Here is a 19,547-nt window from a genome sequence, read left to right as displayed (position 1 = left end):
CTGCACTATCTGTGCCCGGGATAAGACTCCTCGCCAGAAGCCCGCTGGTTTTCTTCATCCTCTACCTGTCCCCGAACAACCTTGGTCTCTGATTGGTATGGATTTTATTACTGACTTACCCCCATCCCATGGCAACACTGTTATTTGGGTGGTCGTTGATCGATTCTCCAAAATGGCACATTTCATCCCTCTTCCTGGCCTTCCTTCAGCGCCTCAGTTGGCTAAACAATTTTTTGTACACATTTTTCGTCTTCACGGGTTGCCTACACAGATCGTCTCGGATAGAGGCGTCCAATTTGTGTCTAAATTCTGGAGGGCTCTCTGTAAACAACTCAAGATTAAATTAAATTTTTCTTCTGCATACCATCCTCAATCCAATGGACAAGTAGAGAGAATTAACCAGATCTTGGGTGACTATTTACGACATTTTGTTTCCTCCCGCCAGGATGACTGGGCAGATCTTCTACCTTGGGCCGAATTCTCGTATAATTTCAGAATCTCTGAATCTTCCTCCAAATCTCCGTTTTTCGTGGTGTACGGCCGTCACCCTCTTCCCCCCCTCCCTACCCCCTTGCCCTCTGGTCTGCCCGCTGTGGATGAAATTTCTCGTGATCTTTCCACCATATGGAAAGAGACCCAAAATTCTCTCTTACAGGCTTCTTCTCGCATGAAGAGATTCGCAGATAAGAAAAGAAGAGCTCCTCCCATTTTTTCCCCTGGAGACAAGGTATGGCTCTCCGCTAAATATGTCCGTTTCCGTGTCCCGAGCTATAAGTTGGGACCACGCTATCTTGGTCCTTTTAAAGTTTTGTGTCAAATTAATCCTGTCTCTTACAAACTTCTTCTTCCTCCTTCTCTTCGTATCCCTAATGCCTTTCACGTCTCTCTTCTTAAACCTCTCATCCTCAACCGTTTTTCTCCTAAATCTGTTCCTCCCACTCCTGTTTCCGGCTCCTCGGACATCTTCTCTGTCAAAGAGATTTTGGCCTCTAAAAAGGTCAGGGGAAGAACTTTTTTTTTAGTGGATTGGGAGGGTTGTGGTCCAGAAGAGAGGTCCTGGGAACCTGAGGACAATATCCTGGACAAAAGTCTGATCCTCAGGTTCTCAGGCCCCAAGAAGAGGGGGAGACCCAAGGGGGGGGGGTACTGTTACGCCGAGCGCTCCGGGTCCCCGCTCCTCCCCGGAGCGCTCGCTACACTTCCCTCACTGCAGCGCCCCGGTCGGTTCCACGGACCCGGGGCGCTGCGTTACCACCTCCGGCCGGGATGCGATTCGCGATGCGGGTAGCGCCCGCTCGCGATGCGCACCCCGGCTCCCGTACCTTACTCGCTCCCCGTCAGTTCTGTCCCGGCGCGCGCGGCCCCGCTCCCTAGGGCGCGCGCGCGCCGGGTCTTTGCGATTTAAAGGGCCACTGCACCGCTGATTGGTGCAGTGGTTCCAATTAGTGTTTACACCTGTGCACTTCCCTATATCACCTCACTTCCCCTTCACTCCCTCGCCGGATCTTGTTGCCCTAGTGCCAGAGAAAGCGTTCCTTGTGTGTTCCTTGCCTGTGATTCCAGACCTTCTGCCGTTGCCCCTGACTACGATCCTTGCTGCCTGCCCCGACCTTCTGCTACGTCCGACCTTGCTTCTGTCTACTCCCTTGTACCGCGCCTATCTTCAGCAGCCAGAGAGGTTGAGCCGTTGCTAGGGGATACGACCTGGTCACTACCGCCGCAGCAAGACCATCCCGCTTTGCGGCGGGCTCTGGTGAAAACCAGTAGTGACTTAGAACCGATCCTCTAGCACGGTCCACGCCAATCCCTCTCTGGCACAGAGGATCCACTACCTGCCAGCCGGCATCGTGACAAATGCATACCCCATCAGTGCAGCAATGCTTATTCAATACCGCCAGCAGATGGAGACACTGGGGGATAATTTTCTAAGGATTTATACTGATTTTTCCTGTCTGAATTTGTCGCACAGAAAGTTGCAGGCCAAATATGTGTGACATTTCTGCGACTTTAGCTTCTAGAGCATTTTTACAACATTATACATAGGTGCTGAATACATAAAAAGCGACTGTTCAGCGACAGACAAGTCGCATCGGCTGAAAGTAGGCCAGAATGTCAGTCCATGTTGGAGCAGGTTTAGATACAGTCTAAAGCATAGATCTCAAAGTCTGTGCACAGAATTTAGCAAGGGCCTCGCACCTTCTGATGCATCAGGTAGGTGCACAATAGCATAGCCTAACCCTCTGTACTTTGGTCTATATTGATGCGGGACATAGACAGCCAGCTGATGACCAATCCATTAGTGCAATGGATGGCTGGAAGCATTTGTCTTTGCCTTTGCAATACCACAGAAGCAATGCATGGTCAATGTACAGCAATGACACACCTGTGTGAACAGCCAGGAGACCCCCCCCCCCCCCCCATGTTATGTTACATAGTTACATAGTTAGTACGGTCGAAAAAAGACATATGTCCATCACGTTCAACCAGGGAATTAAGGGGTAGGGGTGTGGCACGATATTGGGGAAGGGATGAGATTTTATATTTCTTCATAAGCATTAATCTTATTTTGTCAATTAGGAACATTCAGCACCCACCCGCTATCAAGGCAGCTGCCTATCATGTCATGCCCTACCTGCACAGGTGTGCTGGCTACTCAAATGATCCAATTAAGGAGGCCATTTAGTCAGCAGCAGCAGAAGTCCTGTGCCTGGACGCTCCAACAGGGGCCAGACACAAGCAGAAGCAGCAGAAGCAGCAGCAGCACCACCTTTTGTTTTTTGGCTGCAGCAGCAGCAAGGCCCACAGGGCTGGCTAGCTGGCTAGCCAGCAAGCAGGTAGCAATGAAAGTAGGAATCTTTCTTTTTAACCCTGTAAGGGGGTGGTGCACTGTACCCGAAGATACTGCCATATCGGGTCAATGCATAGGGCGACGGAAGCAAGCTTCGAAATCGGCCCCCGTTCTCAAAAATCCATTTAATATATGGTCCCCAGATAGGGGACGTATCAGATATTAAACTGATAAGAACAGATACTACACTTGATCTTAGCCAAAAGGCCGAGAAGCGATAACCGTGAAAGGGGCGGGCCCAACAAGGTCCCCTTCATGGGCACTATCACTGCTTGCTGTCAGGGAGGCTGCCAGACAATTTTCCATGCACACTCTGGGCTGGGGGGCAGTCAACCACCAGTACACACAGCAGAACCTAAACCCATACCATTATTGCTAAGCAGCAAGACAGGGGCCCATTGCACTCCCACGGGGCCTTTTTAAATGCAATCCATAACCCGGATTTGCCAGGAACCCTTCTTACTCCTCCTACTTGCATGTGACACTGGGCTTAGGATCTGCATAGGAAACACACACACAAGCACACACCTACCTTTGTTGCCTGCAGATGCCTCCTTGGCTGTCCCCAAACGGTATCAAACCAACACCCACGGGAAGCTGTAAGCATAGAGGACATGCCTGCACCCCATTGGACTTACCTGTGTGGGTTAAATCCGGGTTATTTGACAACCTATGGCGGTGATGGTTCTGCTCAGGCAGAGCAGTGCTGATGCTCCTCATAAAGCTGTCGCTGCTGTGAAGGTTCTAGGTGACATCACAAATCCCTTTGGTTACATACACAACAAAGCTGGGTTGTTGTTGTTTACACTCTGCAAGGCCTGTGGAAGTGAGTGACATCATAGCACTGTAGTTCTGAGGGTTCAAGATGGATGCAACAATCTCCTGTTGCTTCTATGAAGGCCGTAATAGACGACATCACCAAACAGCTCCATAGTCACATACACAGCAAAGGAGAGATGTTGTTTACACCTAGTGATGTCAGTGGTATTGAGTGACATCACAGCACAGTGCTAAGGCTCCTGGGCCTGGACACAGCAGCGGCTGCAATATCTCAACGGAGAATACGTTTATATCTATGTGTGTGTGTGCGCATATATATATATATATATATATATATATATATATATATATATATATATATATTTCTCCGCCGAAATCACTTTTAAACCCATTTCCACCTTTTTTTCCCTTCTCTTCCTCTTACTTTTTTTTCACGTTTTTTTACGTTTTTCTCCTTTTCGCCTCTTTTCTGGGCGTATTCTTCTTCTTTTTCTTCTTTTTTTTCGTCTAATGCATACCCCATCAGTGCAGCAATGCTTATTCAATACCGCCAGCAGATGGAGACACTGGGGGATAATTTTCTAAGGATTTATACTGATTTTTCCTGTCTGAATTTGTCGCACAGAAAGTTGCAGGCCAAATATGTGTGACATTTCTGCGACTTTAGCTTCTAGAGCATTTTTACAACATTATACATAGGTGCTGAATACATAAAAAGCGACTGTTCAGCGACAGACAAGTCGCATCGGCTGAAAGTAGGCCAGAATGTCAGTCCATGTTGGAGCAGGTTTAGATACAGTCTAAAGCATAGATCTCAAAGTCTGTGCACAGAATTTAGCAAGGGCCTCGCACCTTCTGATGCATCAGGTAGGTGCACAATAGCATAGCCTAACCCTCTGTACTTTGGTCTATATTGATGCGGGACATAGACAGCCAGCTGATGACCAATCCATTAGTGCAATGGATGGCTGGAAGCATTTGTCTTTGCCTTTGCAATACCACAGAAGCAATGCATGGTCAATGTACAGCAATGACACACCTGTGTGAACAGCCAGGAGACCCCCCCCCCCCCCCCCCCATGTTATGTTACATAGCTACATAGTTAGTACGGTCGAAAAAAGACATATGTCCATCACGTTCAACCAGGGAATTAAGGGGTAGGGGTGTGGCGCGATATTGGGGAAGGGATGAGATTTTCTATTTCTTCATAAGCATTAATCTTATTTTGTCAATTAGGAACATTCAGCACCCACCCGCTATCAAGGCAGCTGCCTATCATGTCATGCCCTACCTGCACAGGTGTGCTGGCTACTCAAATGATCCAATTAAGGAGGCCATTTAGTCAGCAGCAGCAGAAGTCCTGTGCCTGGACGCTCCAACAGGGGCCAGACACAAGCAGAAGCAGAAGCAGCAGAAGCAGCAGCAGCACCACCTTTTGTTTTTTGGCTGCAGCAGCAGCAAGGCCCACAGGGCTGGCTAGCTGGCTAGCCAGCAAGCAGGTAGCAATGAAAGTAGGAATCTTTCTTTTTAACCCTGTAAGGGGGTGGTGCACTGTACCCGAAGATACTGCCATATCGGGTCAATGCATAGGGCGACGGAAGCAAGCTTCGAAATCGGCCCCCGTTCTCAAAAATCCATTTAATATATGGTCCCCAGATAGGGGACGTATCAGATATTAAACTGATAAGAACAGATTTTTTTTTTTTTTTTTTTTTTTTTTTTTTTTTTTTTTTCTAAAGCCGAGGAACGTGCTTTCGATTCACCCAAAGTGCAAGAAAAAGTGCAAACGTGTTACACTAAAAAAAACGTGCACAAAGGATGCGGTCTATCGCAAGCCCTTCTCCGATAGGAGAGAGGCCCCCCAACAAACCTTACCCTTCGCCTCCGGACCAAAAGGTACCTGCGAGGTTCCAGGTTCGATGTCCCTTTTCGCCGAAGCTACTAGGGGACCACAAATGCTCCCGGCATCCCCCTTGGCGTTAGCCAAGGTATCTGCCCGCAGAGCCGATTACGGTAGGTACCCTGCCAAAGCAGGAGTACCCGGGGTGTTTGCAGGGAGTTGCGGAACCTAATGGCCACACACACCTCCCCTAGACCGCCAGGAGGGACACCCAGAAGGGCTACCGCATCCTGACCAATCCTGTGAACACACAACACGCAAAAAGTGACACAGTGAGACAAAGAAAGAAATAAATAAGTGAATGTGTGCAGATATACTGCCCGGACATCCGGCCGGATCTATAAAAATTTCTCTGATCCTAGCCAGAAGGCCGGGAATCAAGAGGTGAGTGCCACAAGGTGAAGAGATTATGGTGCCCGTGCTTCAACTCAGTGAGCCTATTCTCCCAGTGAGTTTCGGCACCTCGGGGTCACCACTCCCCGAGGCACAAAAGTACCTCGGCTCTAGACCCTCTCAGCCTCATGGCGAGACCCGGAGGGAACAGGTCACATCGGGGCAGCCGTCGAGCTGATTCCTCAGAACCAGCCCCGGAAAGCCCTGGTACACCTGCTCCTCCATGCAGCACCCATCCCCACCAGCCCCATACCGGCGTTACTATACACCGGCATGAAAAACTGATAAGAACAGATACTACACTTGATCTTAGCCAAAAGGCCGAGAAGCGATAACCGTGAAAGGGGCGGGCCCAACAAGGTCCCCTTCATGGGCACTATCACTGCTTGCTGTCAGGGAGGCTGCCAGACAATTTTCCATGCACACTCTGGGCTGGGGGGCAGTCAACCACCAGTACACACAGCAGAACCTAAACCCATACCATTATTGCTAAGCAGCAAGACAGGGGCCCATTGCACTCCCACGGGGCCTTTTTAAATGCAATCCATAACCCGGATTTGCCAGGAACCCTTCTTACTCCTCCTACTTGCATGTGACACTGGGCTTAGGATCTGCATAGGAAACACACACACAAGCACACACCTACCTTTGTTGCCTGCAGATGCCTCCTTGGCTGTCCCCAAACGGTATCAAACCAACACCCACGGGAAGCTGTAAGCATAGAGGACATGCCTGCACCCCATTGGACTTACCTGTGTGGGTTAAATCCGGGTTATTTGACAACCTATGGCGGTGATGGTTCTGCTCAGGCAGAGCAGTGCTGATGCTCCTCATAAAGCTGTCGCTGCTGTGAAGGTTCTAGGTGACATCACAAATCCCTTTGGTTACATACACAACAAAGCTGGGTTGTTGTTGTTTACACTCTGCAAGGCCTGTGGAAGTGAGTGACATCATAGCACTGTAGTTCTGAGGGTTCAAGATGGATGCAACAATCTCCTGTTGCTTCTATGAAGGCCGTAATAGACGACATCACCAAACAGCTCCATAGTCACATACACAGCAAAGGAGAGATGTTGTTTACACCTAGTGATGTCAGTGGTATTGAGTGACATCACAGCACAGTGCTAAGGCTCCTGGGCCTGGACACAGCAGCGGCTGCAATATCTCAACGGAGAATACGTTTATATCTATGTGTGTGTGTGCGCATATATATATATATATATATATATATATATATATATATATATATATATATTTCTCCGCCGAAATCACTTTTAAACCCATTTCCACCTTTTTTTCCCTTCTCTTCCTCTTACTTTTTTTTCACGTTTTTTTACGTTTTTCTCCTTTTCGCCTCTTTTCTGGGCGTATTATTCTTCTTTTTCTTCTTTTTTTTCGTCTAATGCATACCCCATCAGTGCAGCAATGCTTATTCAATACCGCCAGCAGATGGAGACACTGGGGGATAATTTTCTAAGGATTTATACTGATTTTTCCTGTCTGAATTTGTCGCACAGAAAGTTGCAGGCCAAATATGTGTGACATTTCTGCGACTTTAGCTTCTAGAGCATTTTTACAACATTATACATAGGTGCTGAATACATAAAAAGCGACTGTTCAGCGACAGACAAGTCGCATCGGCTGAAAGTAGGCCAGAATGTCAGTCCATGTTGGAGCAGGTTTAGATACAGTCTAAAGCATAGATCTCAAAGTCTGTGCACAGAATTTAGCAAGGGCCTCGCACCTTCTGATGCATCAGGTAGGTGCACAATAGCATAGCCTAACCCTCTGTACTTTGGTCTATATTGATGCGGGACATAGACAGCCAGCTGATGACCAATCCATTAGTGCAATGGATGGCTGGAAGCATTTGTCTTTGCCTTTGCAATACCACAGAAGCAATGCATGGTCAATGTACAGCAATGACACACCTGTGTGAGCAGCCAGGAGACCCCCCCCCCCCCCCCCCATGTTATGTTACATAGTTACATAGTTAGTACGGTCGAAAAAAGACATATGTCCATCACGTTCAACCAGGGAATTAAGGGGTAGGGGTGTGGCGCGATATTGGGGAAGGGATGAGATTTTCTATTTCTTCATAAGCATTAATCTTATTTTGTCAATTAGGAACATTCAGCACCCACCCGCTATCAAGGCAGCTGCCTATCATGTCATGCCCTACCTGCACAGGTGTGCTGGCTACTCAAATGATCCAATTAAGGAGGCCATTTAGTCAGCAGCAGCAGAAGTCCTGTGCCTGGACGCTCCAACAGGGGCCAGACACAAGCAGAAGCAGAAGCAGCAGAAGCAGCAGCAGCACCACCTTTTGTTTTTTGGCTGCAGCAGCAGCAAGGCCCACAGGGCTGGCTAGCTGGCTAGCCAGCAAGCAGGTAGCAATGAAAGTAGGAATCTTTCTTTTTAACCCTGTAAGGGGGTGGTGCACTGTACCCGAAGATACTGCCATATCGGGTCAATGCATAGGGCGACGGAAGCAAGCTTCGAAATCGGCCCCCGTTCTCAAAAATCCATTTAATATATGGTCCCCAGATAGGGGACGTATCAGATATTAAACTGATAAGAACAGATACTACACTTGATCTTAGCCAAAAGGCCGAGAAGCGATAACCGTGAAAGGAGCGGGCCCAACAAGGTCCCCTTCATGGGCACTATCACTGCTTGCTGTCAGGGAGGCTGCCAGACAATTTTCCATGCACACTCTGGGCTGGGGGGCAGTCAACCACCAGTACACACAGCAGAACCTAAACCCATACCATTATTGCTAAGCAGCAAGACAGGGGCCCATTGCACTCCCACGGGGCCTTTTTAAATGCAATCCATAACCCGGATTTGCCAGGAACCCTTCTTACTCCTCCTACTTGCATGTGACACTGGGCTTAGGATCTGCATAGGAAACACACACACAAGCACACACCTACCTTTGTTGCCTGCAGATGCCTCCTTGGCTGTCCCCAAACGGTATCAAACCAACACCCACGGGAAGCTGTAAGCATAGAGGACATGCCTGCACCCCATTGGACTTACCTGTGTGGGTTAAATCCGGGTTATTTGACAACCTATGGCGGTGATGGTTCTGCTCAGGCAGAGCAGTGCTGATGCTCCTCATAAAGCTGTCGCTGCTGTGAAGGTTCTAGGTGACATCACAAATCCCTTTGGTTACATACACAACAAAGCTGGGTTGTTGTTGTTTACACTCTGCAAGGCCTGTGGAAGTGAGTGACATCATAGCACTGTAGTTCTGAGGGTTCAAGATGGATGCAACAATCTCCTGTTGCTTCTATGAAGGCCGTAATAGACGACATCACCAAACAGCTCCATAGTCACATACACAGCAAAGGAGAGATGTTGTTTACACCTAGTGATGTCAGTGGTATTGAGTGACATCACAGCACAGTGCTAAGGCTCCTGGGCCTGGACACAGCAGCGGCTGCAATATCTCAACGGAGAATACGTTTATATCTATGTGTGTGTGTGCGCATATATATATATATATATATATATATATATATATATATATATATATATTTCTCCGCCGAAATCACTTTTAAACCCATTTCCACCTTTTTTTCCCTTCTCTTCCTCTTACTTTTTTTTCACGTTTTTTTACGTTTTTCTCCTTTTCGCCTCTTTTCTGGGCGTATTATTCTTCTTTTTCTTCTTTTTTTTCGTCTAATGCATACCCCATCAGTGCAGCAATGCTTATTCAATACCGCCAGCAGATGGAGACACTGGGGGATAATTTTCTAAGGATTTATACTGATTTTTCCTGTCTGAATTTGTCGCACAGAAAGTTGCAGGCCAAATATGTGTGACATTTCTGCGACTTTAGCTTCTAGAGCATTTTTACAACATTATACATAGGTGCTGAATACATAAAAAGCGACTGTTCAGCGACAGACAAGTCGCATCGGCTGAAAGTAGGCCAGAATGTCAGTCCATGTTGGAGCAGGTTTAGATACAGTCTAAAGCATAGATCTCAAAGTCTGTGCACAGAATTTAGCAAGGGCCTCGCACCTTCTGATGCATCAGGTAGGTGCACAATAGCATAGCCTAACCCTCTGTACTTTGGTCTATATTGATGCGGGACATAGACAGCCAGCTGATGACCAATCCATTAGTGCAATGGATGGCTGGAAGCATTTGTCTTTGCCTTTGCAATACCACAGAAGCAATGCATGGTCAATGTACAGCAATGACACACCTGTGTGAACAGCCAGGAGACCCCCCCCCCCCCCCCCCATGTTATGTTACATAGTTACATAGTTAGTACGGTCGAAAAAAGACATATGTCCATCACGTTCAACCAGGGAATTAAGGGGTAGGGGTGTGGCGCGATATTGGGGAAGGGATGAGATTTTATATTTCTTCATAAGCATTAATCTTATTTTGTCAATTAGGAACATTCAGCACCCACCCGCTATCAAGGCAGCTGCCTATCATGTCATGCCCTACCTGCACAGGTGTGCTGGCTACTCAAATGATCCAATTAAGGAGGCCATTTAGTCAGCAGCAGCAGAAGTCCTGTGCCTGGACGCTCCAACAGGGGCCAGACACAAGCAGAAGCAGAAGCAGCAGAAGCAGCAGCAGCACCACCTTTTGTTTTTTGGCTGCAGCAGCAGCAAGGCCCACAGGGCTGGCTAGCTGGCTAGCCAGCAAGCAGGTAGCAATGAAAGTAGGAATCTTTCTTTTTAACCCTGTAAGGGGGTGGTGCACTGTACCCAAAGATACTGCCATATCGGGTCAATGCATAGGGCGACGGAAGCAAGCTTCGAAATCGGCCCCCGTTCTCAAAAATCCATTTAATATATGGTCCCCAGATAGGGGACGTATCAGATATTAAACTGATAAGAACAGATACTACACTTGATCTTAGCCAAAAGGCCGAGAAGCGATAACCGTGAAAGGGGCGGGCCCAACAAGGTCCCCTTCATGGGCACTATCACTGCTTGCTGTCAGGGAGGCTGCCAGACAATTTTCCATGCACACTCTGGGCTGGGGGGCAGTCAACCACCAGTACACACAGCAGAACCTAAACCCATACCATTATTGCTAAGCAGCAAGACAGGGGCCCATTGCACTCCCACGGGGCCTTTTTAAATGCAATCCATAACCCGGATTTGCCCGGAACCCTTCTTACTCCTCCTACTTGCATGTGACACTGGGCTTAGGATCTGCATAGGAAACACACACACAAGCACACACCTACCTTTGTTGCCTGCAGATGCCTCCTTGGCTGTCCCCAAACGGTATCAAACCAACACCCACGGGAAGCTGTAAGCATAGAGGACATGCCTGCACCCCATTGGACTTACCTGTGTGGGTTAAATCCGGGTTATTTGACAACCTATGGCGGTGATGGTTCTGCTCAGGCAGAGCAGTGCTGATGCTCCTCATAAAGCTGTCGCTGCTGTGAAGGTTCTAGGTGACATCACAAATCCCTTTGGTTACATACACAACAAAGCTGGGTTGTTGTTGTTTACACTCTGCAAGGCCTGTGGAAGTGAGTGACATCATAGCACTGTAGTTCTGAGGGTTCAAGATGGATGCAACAATCTCCTGTTGCTTCTATGAAGGCCGTAATAGACGACATCACCAAACAGCTCCATAGTCACATACACAGCAAAGGAGAGATGTTGTTTACACCTAGTGATGTCAGTGGTATTGAGTGACATCACAGCACAGTGCTAAGGCTCCTGGGCCTGGACACAGCAGCGGCTGCAATATCTCAACGGAGAATACGTTTATATCTATGTGTGTGTGTGCGCATATATATATATATATATATATATATATATATATATATATATATATATTCTCCGCCGAAATCACTTTTAAACCCATTTCCACCTTTTTTTCCCTTCTCTTCCTCTTACTTTTTTTTCACGTTTTTTTACGTTTTTCTCCTTTTCGCCTCTTTTCTGGGCGTATTATTCTTCTTTTTCTTCTTTTTTTTCGTCTAATGCATACCCCATCAGTGCAGCAATGCTTATTCAATACCGCCAGCAGATGGAGACACTGGGGGATAATTTTCTAAGGATTTATACTGATTTTTCCTGTCTGAATTTGTCGCACAGAAAGTTGCAGGCCAAATATGTGTGACATTTCTGCGACTTTAGTTCTAGAGCATTTTTACAACATTATACATAGGTGCTGAATACATAAAAAGCGACTGTTCAGCGACAGACAAGTCGCATCGGCTGAAAGTAGGCCAGAATGTCAGTCCATGTTGGAGCAGGTTTAGATACAGTCTAAAGCATAGATCTCAAAGTCTGTGCACAGAATTTAGCAAGGGCCTCGCACCTTCTGATGCATCAGGTAGGTGCACAATAGCATAGCCTAACCCTCTGTACTTTGGTCTATATTGATGCGGGACATAGACAGCCAGCTGATGACCAATCCATTAGTGCAATGGATGGCTGGAAGCATTTGTCTTTGCCTTTGCAATACCACAGAAGCAATGCATGGTCAATGTACAGCAATGACACACCTGTGTGAACAGCCAGGAGACCCCCCCCCCCCCCCCATGTTATGTTACATAGTTACATAGTTAGTACGGTCGAAAAAAGACATATGTCCATCACGTTCAACCAGGGAATTAAGGGGTAGGGGTGTGGCGCGATATTGGGGAAGGGATGAGATTTTATATTTCTTCATAAGCATTAATCTTATTTTGTCAATTAGGAACATTCAGCACCCACCCGCTATCAAGGCAGCTGCCTATCATGTCATGCCCTACCTGCACAGGTGTGCTGGCTACTCAAATGATCCAATTAAGGAGGCCATTTAGTCAGCAGCAGCAGAAGTCCTGTGCCTGGACGCTCCAACAGGGGCCAGACACAAGCAGAAGCAGAAGCAGCAGAAGCAGCAGCAGCACCACCTTTTGTTTTTTGGCTGCAGCAGCAGCAAGGCCCACAGGGCTGGCTAGCTGGCTAGCCAGCAAGCAGGTAGCAATGAAAGTAGGAATCTTTCTTTTTAACCCTGTAAGGGGGTGGTGCACTGTACCCGAAGATACTGCCATATCGGGTCAATGCATAGGGCGACGGAAGCAAGCTTCGAAATCGGCCCCCGTTCTCAAAAATCCATTTAATATATGGTCCCCAGATAGGGGACGTATCAGATATTAAACTGATAAGAACAGATACTACACTTGATCTTAGCCAAAAGGCCGAGAAGCGATAACCGTGAAAGGGGCGGGCCCAACAAGGTCCCCTTCATGGGCACTATCACTGCTTGCTGTCAGGGAGGCTGCCAGACAATTTTCCATGCACACTCTGGGCTGGGGGGCAGTCAACCACCAGTACACACAGCAGAACCTAAACCCATACCATTATTGCTAAGCAGCAAGACAGGGGCCCATTGCACTCCCACGGGGCCTTTTTAAATGCAATCCATAACCCGGATTTGCCAGGAACCCTTCTTACTCCTCCTACTTGCATGTGACACTGGGCTTAGGATCTGCATAGGAAACACACACACAAGCACACACCTACCTTTGTTGCCTGCAGATGCCTCCTTGGCTGTCCCCAAACGGTATCAAACCAACACCCACGGGAAGCTGTAAGCATAGAGGACATGCCTGCACCCCATTGGACTTACCTGTGTGGGTTAAATCCGGGTTATTTGACAACCTATGGCGGTGATGGTTCTGCTCAGGCAGAGCAGTGCTGATGCTCCTCATAAAGCTGTCGCTGCTGTGAAGGTTCTAGGTGACATCACAAATCCCTTTGGTTACATACACAACAAAGCTGGGTTGTTGTTGTTTACACTCTGCAAGGCCTGTGGAAGTGAGTGACATCATAGCACTGTAGTTCTGAGGGTTCAAGATGGATGCAACAATCTCCTGTTGCTTCTATGAAGGCCGTAATAGACGACATCACCAAACAGCTCCATAGTCACATACACAGCAAAGGAGAGATGTTGTTTACACCTAGTGATGTCAGTGGTATTGAGTGACATCACAGCACAGTGCTAAGGCTCCTGGGCCTGGACACAGCAGCGGCTGCAATATCTCAACGGAGAATACGTTTATATCTATGTGTGTGTGTGCGCATATATATATATATATATATATATATATATATATATATATATATATTTCTCCGCCGAAATCACTTTTAAACCCATTTCCACCTTTTTTTCCCTTCTCTTCCTCTTACTTTTTTTTCACGTTTTTTTACGTTTTTCTCCTTTTCGCCTCTTTTCTGGGCGTATTATTCTTCTTTTTCTTCTTTTTTTTCGTCTAATGCATACCCCATCAGTGCAGCAATGCTTATTCAATACCGCCAGCAGATGGAGACACTGGGGGATAATTTTCTAAGGATTTATACTGATTTTTCCTGTCTGAATTTGTCGCACAGAAAGTTGCAGGCCAAATATGTGTGACATTTCTGCGACTTTAGCTTCTAGAGCATTTTTACAACATTATACATAGGTGCTGAATACATAAAAAGCGACTGTTCAGCGACAGACAAGTCGCATCGGCTGAAAGTAGGCCAGAATGTCAGTCCATGTTGGAGCAGGTTTAGATACAGTCTAAAGCATAGATCTCAAAGTCTGTGCACAGAATTTAGCAAGGGCCTCGCACCTTCTGATGCATCAGGTAGGTGCACAATAGCATAGCCTAACCCTCTGTACTTTGGTCTATATTGATGCGGGACATAGACAGCCAGCTGATGACCAATCCATTAGTGCAATGGATGGCTGGAAGCATTTGTCTTTGCCTTTGCAATACCACAGAAGCAATGCATGGTCAATGTACAGCAATGACACACCTGTGTGAACAGCCAGGAGACCCCCCCCCCCCATGTTATGTTACATAGTTACATAGTTAGTACGGTCGAAAAAAGACATATGTCCATCACGTTCAACCAGGGAATTAAGGGGTAGGGGTGTGGCGCGATATTGGGGAAGGGATGAGATTTTATATTTCTTCATAAGCATTAATCTTATTTTGTCAATTAGGAACATTCAGCACCCACCCGCTATCAAGGCAGCTGCCTATCATGTCATGCCCTACCTGCACAGGTGTGCTGGCTACTCAAATGATCCAATTAAGGAGGCCATTTAGTCAGCAGCAGCAGAAGTCCTGTGCCTGGACGCTCCAACAGGGGCCAGACACAAGCAGAAGCAGAAGCAGCAGAAGCAGCAGCAGCACCACCTTTTGTTTTTTGGCTGCAGCAGCAGCAAGGCCCACAGGGCTGGCTAGCTGGCTAGCCAGCAAGCAGGTAGCAATGAAAGTAGGAATCTTTCTTTTTAACCCTGTAAGGGGGTGGTGCACTGTACCCAAAGATACTGCCATATCGGGTCAATGCATAGGGCGACGGAAGCAAGCTTCGAAATCGGCCCCCGTTCTCAAAAATCCATTTAATATATGGTCCCCAGATAGGGGACGTATCAGATATTAAACTGATAAGAACAGATACTACACTTGATCTTAGCCAAAAGGCCGAGAAGCGATAACCGTGAAAGGGGCGGGCCCAACAAGGTCCCCTTCATGGGCACTATCACTGCTTGCTGTCAGGGAGGCTGCCAGACAATTTTCCATGCACACTCTGGGCTGGGGGGCAGTCAACCACCAGTACACACAGCAGAACCTAAACCCATACCATTATTGCTAAGCAGCAAGACAGGGGCCCATTGCACTCCCACGGGGCCTTTTTAAATGCAATCCATAACCCGGATTTGCCAGGAACCCTTCTTACTCCTCCTACTTGCATGTGACACTGGGCTTAGGATCTGCATAGGAAACACACACACAAGCACACACCTACCTTTGTTGCCTGCAGATGCCTCCTTGGCTGTCCCCAAACGGTATCAAACCAACACCCACGGGAAGCTGTAAGCATAGAGGACATGCCTGCACCCCATTGGACTTACCTGTGTGGGTTAAATCCGGGTTATTTGACAACCTATGGCGGTGATGGTTCTGCTCAGGCAGAGCAGTGCTGATGCTCCTCATAAAGCTGTCGCTGCTGTGAAGGTTCTAGGTGACATCACAAATCCCTTTGGTTACATACACAACAAAGCTGGGTTGTTGTTGTTTACACTCTGCAAGGCCTGTGGAAGTGAGTGACATCATAGCACTGTAGTTCTGAGGGTTCAAGATGGATGCAACAATCTCCTGTTGCTTCTATGAAGGCCGTAATAGACGACATCACCAAACAGCTCCATAGTCACATACACAGCAAAGGAGAGATGTTGTTTACACCTAGTGATGTCAGTGGTATTGAGTGACATCACAGCACAGTGCTAAGGCTCCTGGGCCTGGACACAGCAGCGGCTGCAATATCTCAACGGAGAATACGTTTATATCTATGTGTGTGTGTGCGCATATATATATATATATATATATATATATATATATATATATATATTTCTCCGCCGAAATCACTTTTAAACCCATTTCCACCTTTTTTTCCCTTCTCTTCCTCTTACTTTTTTTTCACGTTTTTTTACGTTTTTCTCCTTTTCGCCTCTTTTCTGGGCGTATTATTCTTCTTTTTCTTCTTTTTTTTCGTCTAATGCATACCCCATCAGTGCAGCAATGCTTATTCAATACCGCCAGCAGATGGAGACACTGGGGGATAATTTTCTAAGGATTTATACTGATTTTTCCTGTCTGAATTTGTCGCACAGAAAGTTGCAGGCCAAATATGTGTGACATTTCTGCGACTTTAGCTTCTAGAGCATTTTTACAACATTATACATAGGTGCTGAATACATAAAAAGCGACTGTTCAGCGACAGACAAGTCGCATCGGCTGAAAGTAGGCCAGAATGTCAGTCCATGTTGGAGCAGGTTTAGATACAGTCTAAAGCATAGATCTCAAAGTCTGTGCACAGAATTTAGCAAGGGCCTCGCACCTTCTGATGCATCAGGTAGGTGCACAATAGCATAGCCTAACCCTCTGTACTTTGGTCTATATTGATGCGGGACATAGACAGCCAGCTGATGACCAATCCATTAGTGCAATGGATGGCTGGAAGCATTTGTCTTTGCCTTTGCAATACCACAGAAGCAATGCATGGTCAATGTACAGCAATGACACACCTGTGTGAACAGCCAGGAGACCCCCCCCCCCCCATGTTATGTTACATAGTTACATAGTTAGTACGGTCGAAAAAAGACATATGTCCATCACGTTCAACCAGGGAATTAAGGGGTAGGGGTGTGGCGCGATATTGGGGAAGGGATGAGATTTTATATTTCTTCATAAGCATTAATCTTATTTTGTCAATTAGGAACATTCAGCACCCACCCGCTATCAAGGCAGCTGCCTATCATGTCATGCCCTACCTGCACAGGTGTGCTGGCTACTCAAATGATCCAATTAAGGAGGCCATTTAGTCAGCAGCAGCAGAAGTCCTGTGCCTGGACGCTCCAACAGGGGCCAGACACAAGCAGAAGCAGAAGCAGCAGAAGCAGCAGCAGCACCACCTTTTGTTTTTTGGCTGCAGCAGCAGCAAGGCCCACAGGGCTGGCTAGCTGGCTAGCCAGCAAGCAGGTAGCAATGAAAGTAGGAATCTTTCTTTTTAACCCTGTAAGGGGGTGGTGCACTGTACCCGAAGATACTGCCATATCGGGTCAATGCATAGGGCGACGGAAGCAAGCTTCGAAATCGGCCCCCGTTCTCAAAAATCCATTTAATATATGGTCCCCAGATAGGGGACGTATCAGATATTAAACTGATAAGAACAGATTTTTTTTTTTTTTTTTTTTTTTTTTTCCTCAGTTACAGACTATTGTTTGAACGATCATCAGGTCTCCTACCAGGACTCGTCACTTAAAACAATGTCTGAAAAAACATCATGCGGAAAGACAAAAAAAAGGGAACCGAGGGTCAAGAACTTAAAACCAAAAGGTAAAAGCTGAAGGAAAACAAAAACTTTTAAAAAACCAAACATAAACTGGTCAGACTTACAGTTTCCACCATTGGGTATATTTCCAGATCTTTTCAGCATTGTCTTCTCCCATTCTCTTCTTATCTAATAAATATGCAATAAAAAGTCTTCCGAGCAACAACCTCCTACATTCACTTGGAGAAATGGAAACATTTTTAAAAACAAGCAAATTCCTGGAGTCCCATAAAACTTCTTTAAAAACAGAAAAAATTATCCAAGTAACACGTGCATCATTCTTCATGTTAAAGTTCTGACCGATAAAAATTTTCTCAAAAGTAAAATCATTAAAACCCATAAGTGCAATAAAAAATCTTGTTAAAAGCCTAAAAACTTCCTTGGCATAAAAACAGTCCCACCACAAATGTACAATATCTTCTTTACCTCCACAACCCTCTCTTGGACACTGTTCACTCACTCTTATTCCTCTTCCTCTTAAAAACACTCGAGTTGGGAGGCAACCATGGTAAGACATCCATACCACATCTTTTTGTCTATTTGATAAACCAAAGGAATTAAAAAGGCTCCAAATCTTAACTGACTGTGCAATATTACAGAATGGTACTTCATTAAATTTTTCACTCTTTCTCAACTCATATTCTATTTTCTTCTTTTCAGGTTTCCCCAAGGAGCTCAAATTAAACTGATCATTGAAAGACCGAAGAACCACATAAAAGGTAGGTATAATCAGCGCCATTGGTTTCCTCAGATCCCTCTCACACCAGCCCCACTTAGAAAACAACCATCCTGCTAAATATTTACACATATCAGCTGTTTTACTATTGCACTGGATCGTCTTGAAAATTAAAAGAAAATAGTGTAACTTTAAAAACAAATCAATATTTGGAAAGTCATATCCACCATTCTTTACAGTACTCATTACCTTCTCTCTTTTCATTTTTTCCATTTTGGATCCCCAAAAGAAAACAAAAAATCTTCTTGTTGTCTTCCTCATCCAAAGCTTACCAGGTGGAAAAACCATCGCAGTATATAAAAGTAAAGGTAAAATCACAGTCTTAATAACAAGTACTTTCCCTTTAAGGGATAAACTCCTCAATTTCCAAAAATTCAATTTCTTTTCAATTTTACTGTCCAGCTTGTTGTAAGTCTCTGTCCCTTTAAGATTCTTTTCAAAAATGACCCCTAAAACTTCCACATTCTCCTTTATCTCTACTCCATCCACCAACACATCTTCGCATTTCCCAAAATTCACCAAATGACATTTGCCCCAGTTTACACACATTCCGGCCACACAGCAAAAAATTTGAATATGCAAATTCACTCTATTCAAATCTGCTTTTGAAGTACATGTAAACACAACATCATCCATGTAGCTTAAAACCTTAAGATCACTCCCACCACTGCCAGGTATAAAAACTCCTTTAACACATTTGTCTTTCTGAACATTCTTTAACAAGGCCTCTATTACACAGATGAAAAGGATTGGGGAGAGTGGGCAACCCTGCCGAACCCCTGATAAAATCTTAAAAGCAGGACCAACATGGCCATTCATTAAAACTTGTCCAGTAACACCATTATATAACCCTTTAATAACATGTAATAACTTCATTGGGATCCCCATATGTTTTAGGGCCATAAACATAAATTTGTGTGCGACTTTATCATAGGCCTTCTCGAAATCCACTGACTCGACAAAAAGAGGCACCTTATTAAAATTACAATAATAAATAACATCCCTTAAAATCAATAA

The 19,547-nt window shown here is 46.0% G+C and overlaps 6 non-coding genes and 2 pseudogenes across 6 annotated transcripts; all 8 read right to left on the bottom strand.

The window, feature by feature from the left end:
- Positions 1 to 2,876: 2,876 nt before the first annotated feature.
- Positions 2,877 to 3,067, bottom strand: LOC130300443 (U2 spliceosomal RNA). The gene has a single exon (XR_008851305.1). It is a non-coding gene; the product is annotated as a U2 spliceosomal RNA (small nuclear RNA).
- A 2,102-nt stretch (positions 3,068 to 5,169) lies between these two features.
- Positions 5,170 to 5,372, bottom strand: LOC130300467 (U2 spliceosomal RNA; annotated as a pseudogene).
- A 772-nt stretch (positions 5,373 to 6,144) lies between these two features.
- Positions 6,145 to 6,254, bottom strand: LOC130300473 (U2 spliceosomal RNA; annotated as a pseudogene).
- A 2,099-nt stretch (positions 6,255 to 8,353) lies between these two features.
- LOC130300475 (U2 spliceosomal RNA) lies at positions 8,354 to 8,544 on the bottom strand. The gene has a single exon (XR_008851328.1). It is a non-coding gene; the product is annotated as a U2 spliceosomal RNA (small nuclear RNA).
- Positions 8,545 to 10,641: 2,097 nt separating this feature from the next.
- Positions 10,642 to 10,832, bottom strand: LOC130300457 (U2 spliceosomal RNA). Its single transcript, XR_008851319.1, has one exon. It is a non-coding gene; the product is annotated as a U2 spliceosomal RNA (small nuclear RNA).
- A 2,093-nt stretch (positions 10,833 to 12,925) lies between these two features.
- LOC130300474 (U2 spliceosomal RNA) lies at positions 12,926 to 13,116 on the bottom strand. The gene has a single exon (XR_008851327.1). It is a non-coding gene; the product is annotated as a U2 spliceosomal RNA (small nuclear RNA).
- A 2,089-nt stretch (positions 13,117 to 15,205) lies between these two features.
- On the bottom strand, positions 15,206 to 15,396 carry LOC130300456 (U2 spliceosomal RNA). Its single transcript, XR_008851318.1, has one exon. It is a non-coding gene; the product is annotated as a U2 spliceosomal RNA (small nuclear RNA).
- A 2,088-nt stretch (positions 15,397 to 17,484) lies between these two features.
- Positions 17,485 to 17,681, bottom strand: LOC130300466 (U2 spliceosomal RNA). The gene has a single exon (XR_008851325.1). It is a non-coding gene; the product is annotated as a U2 spliceosomal RNA (small nuclear RNA).
- Between the last annotated feature and the right edge of the window lie 1,866 nt (positions 17,682 to 19,547).

Source organism: Hyla sarda, unplaced genomic scaffold (genome assembly GCF_029499605.1).
Source record: "Hyla sarda isolate aHylSar1 unplaced genomic scaffold, aHylSar1.hap1 scaffold_1082, whole genome shotgun sequence".
In the NCBI taxonomy this organism is placed as follows: domain Eukaryota; kingdom Metazoa; phylum Chordata; class Amphibia; order Anura; family Hylidae; genus Hyla; species Hyla sarda.
This window is presented reverse-complemented; position numbering and strand designations above follow the sequence as displayed.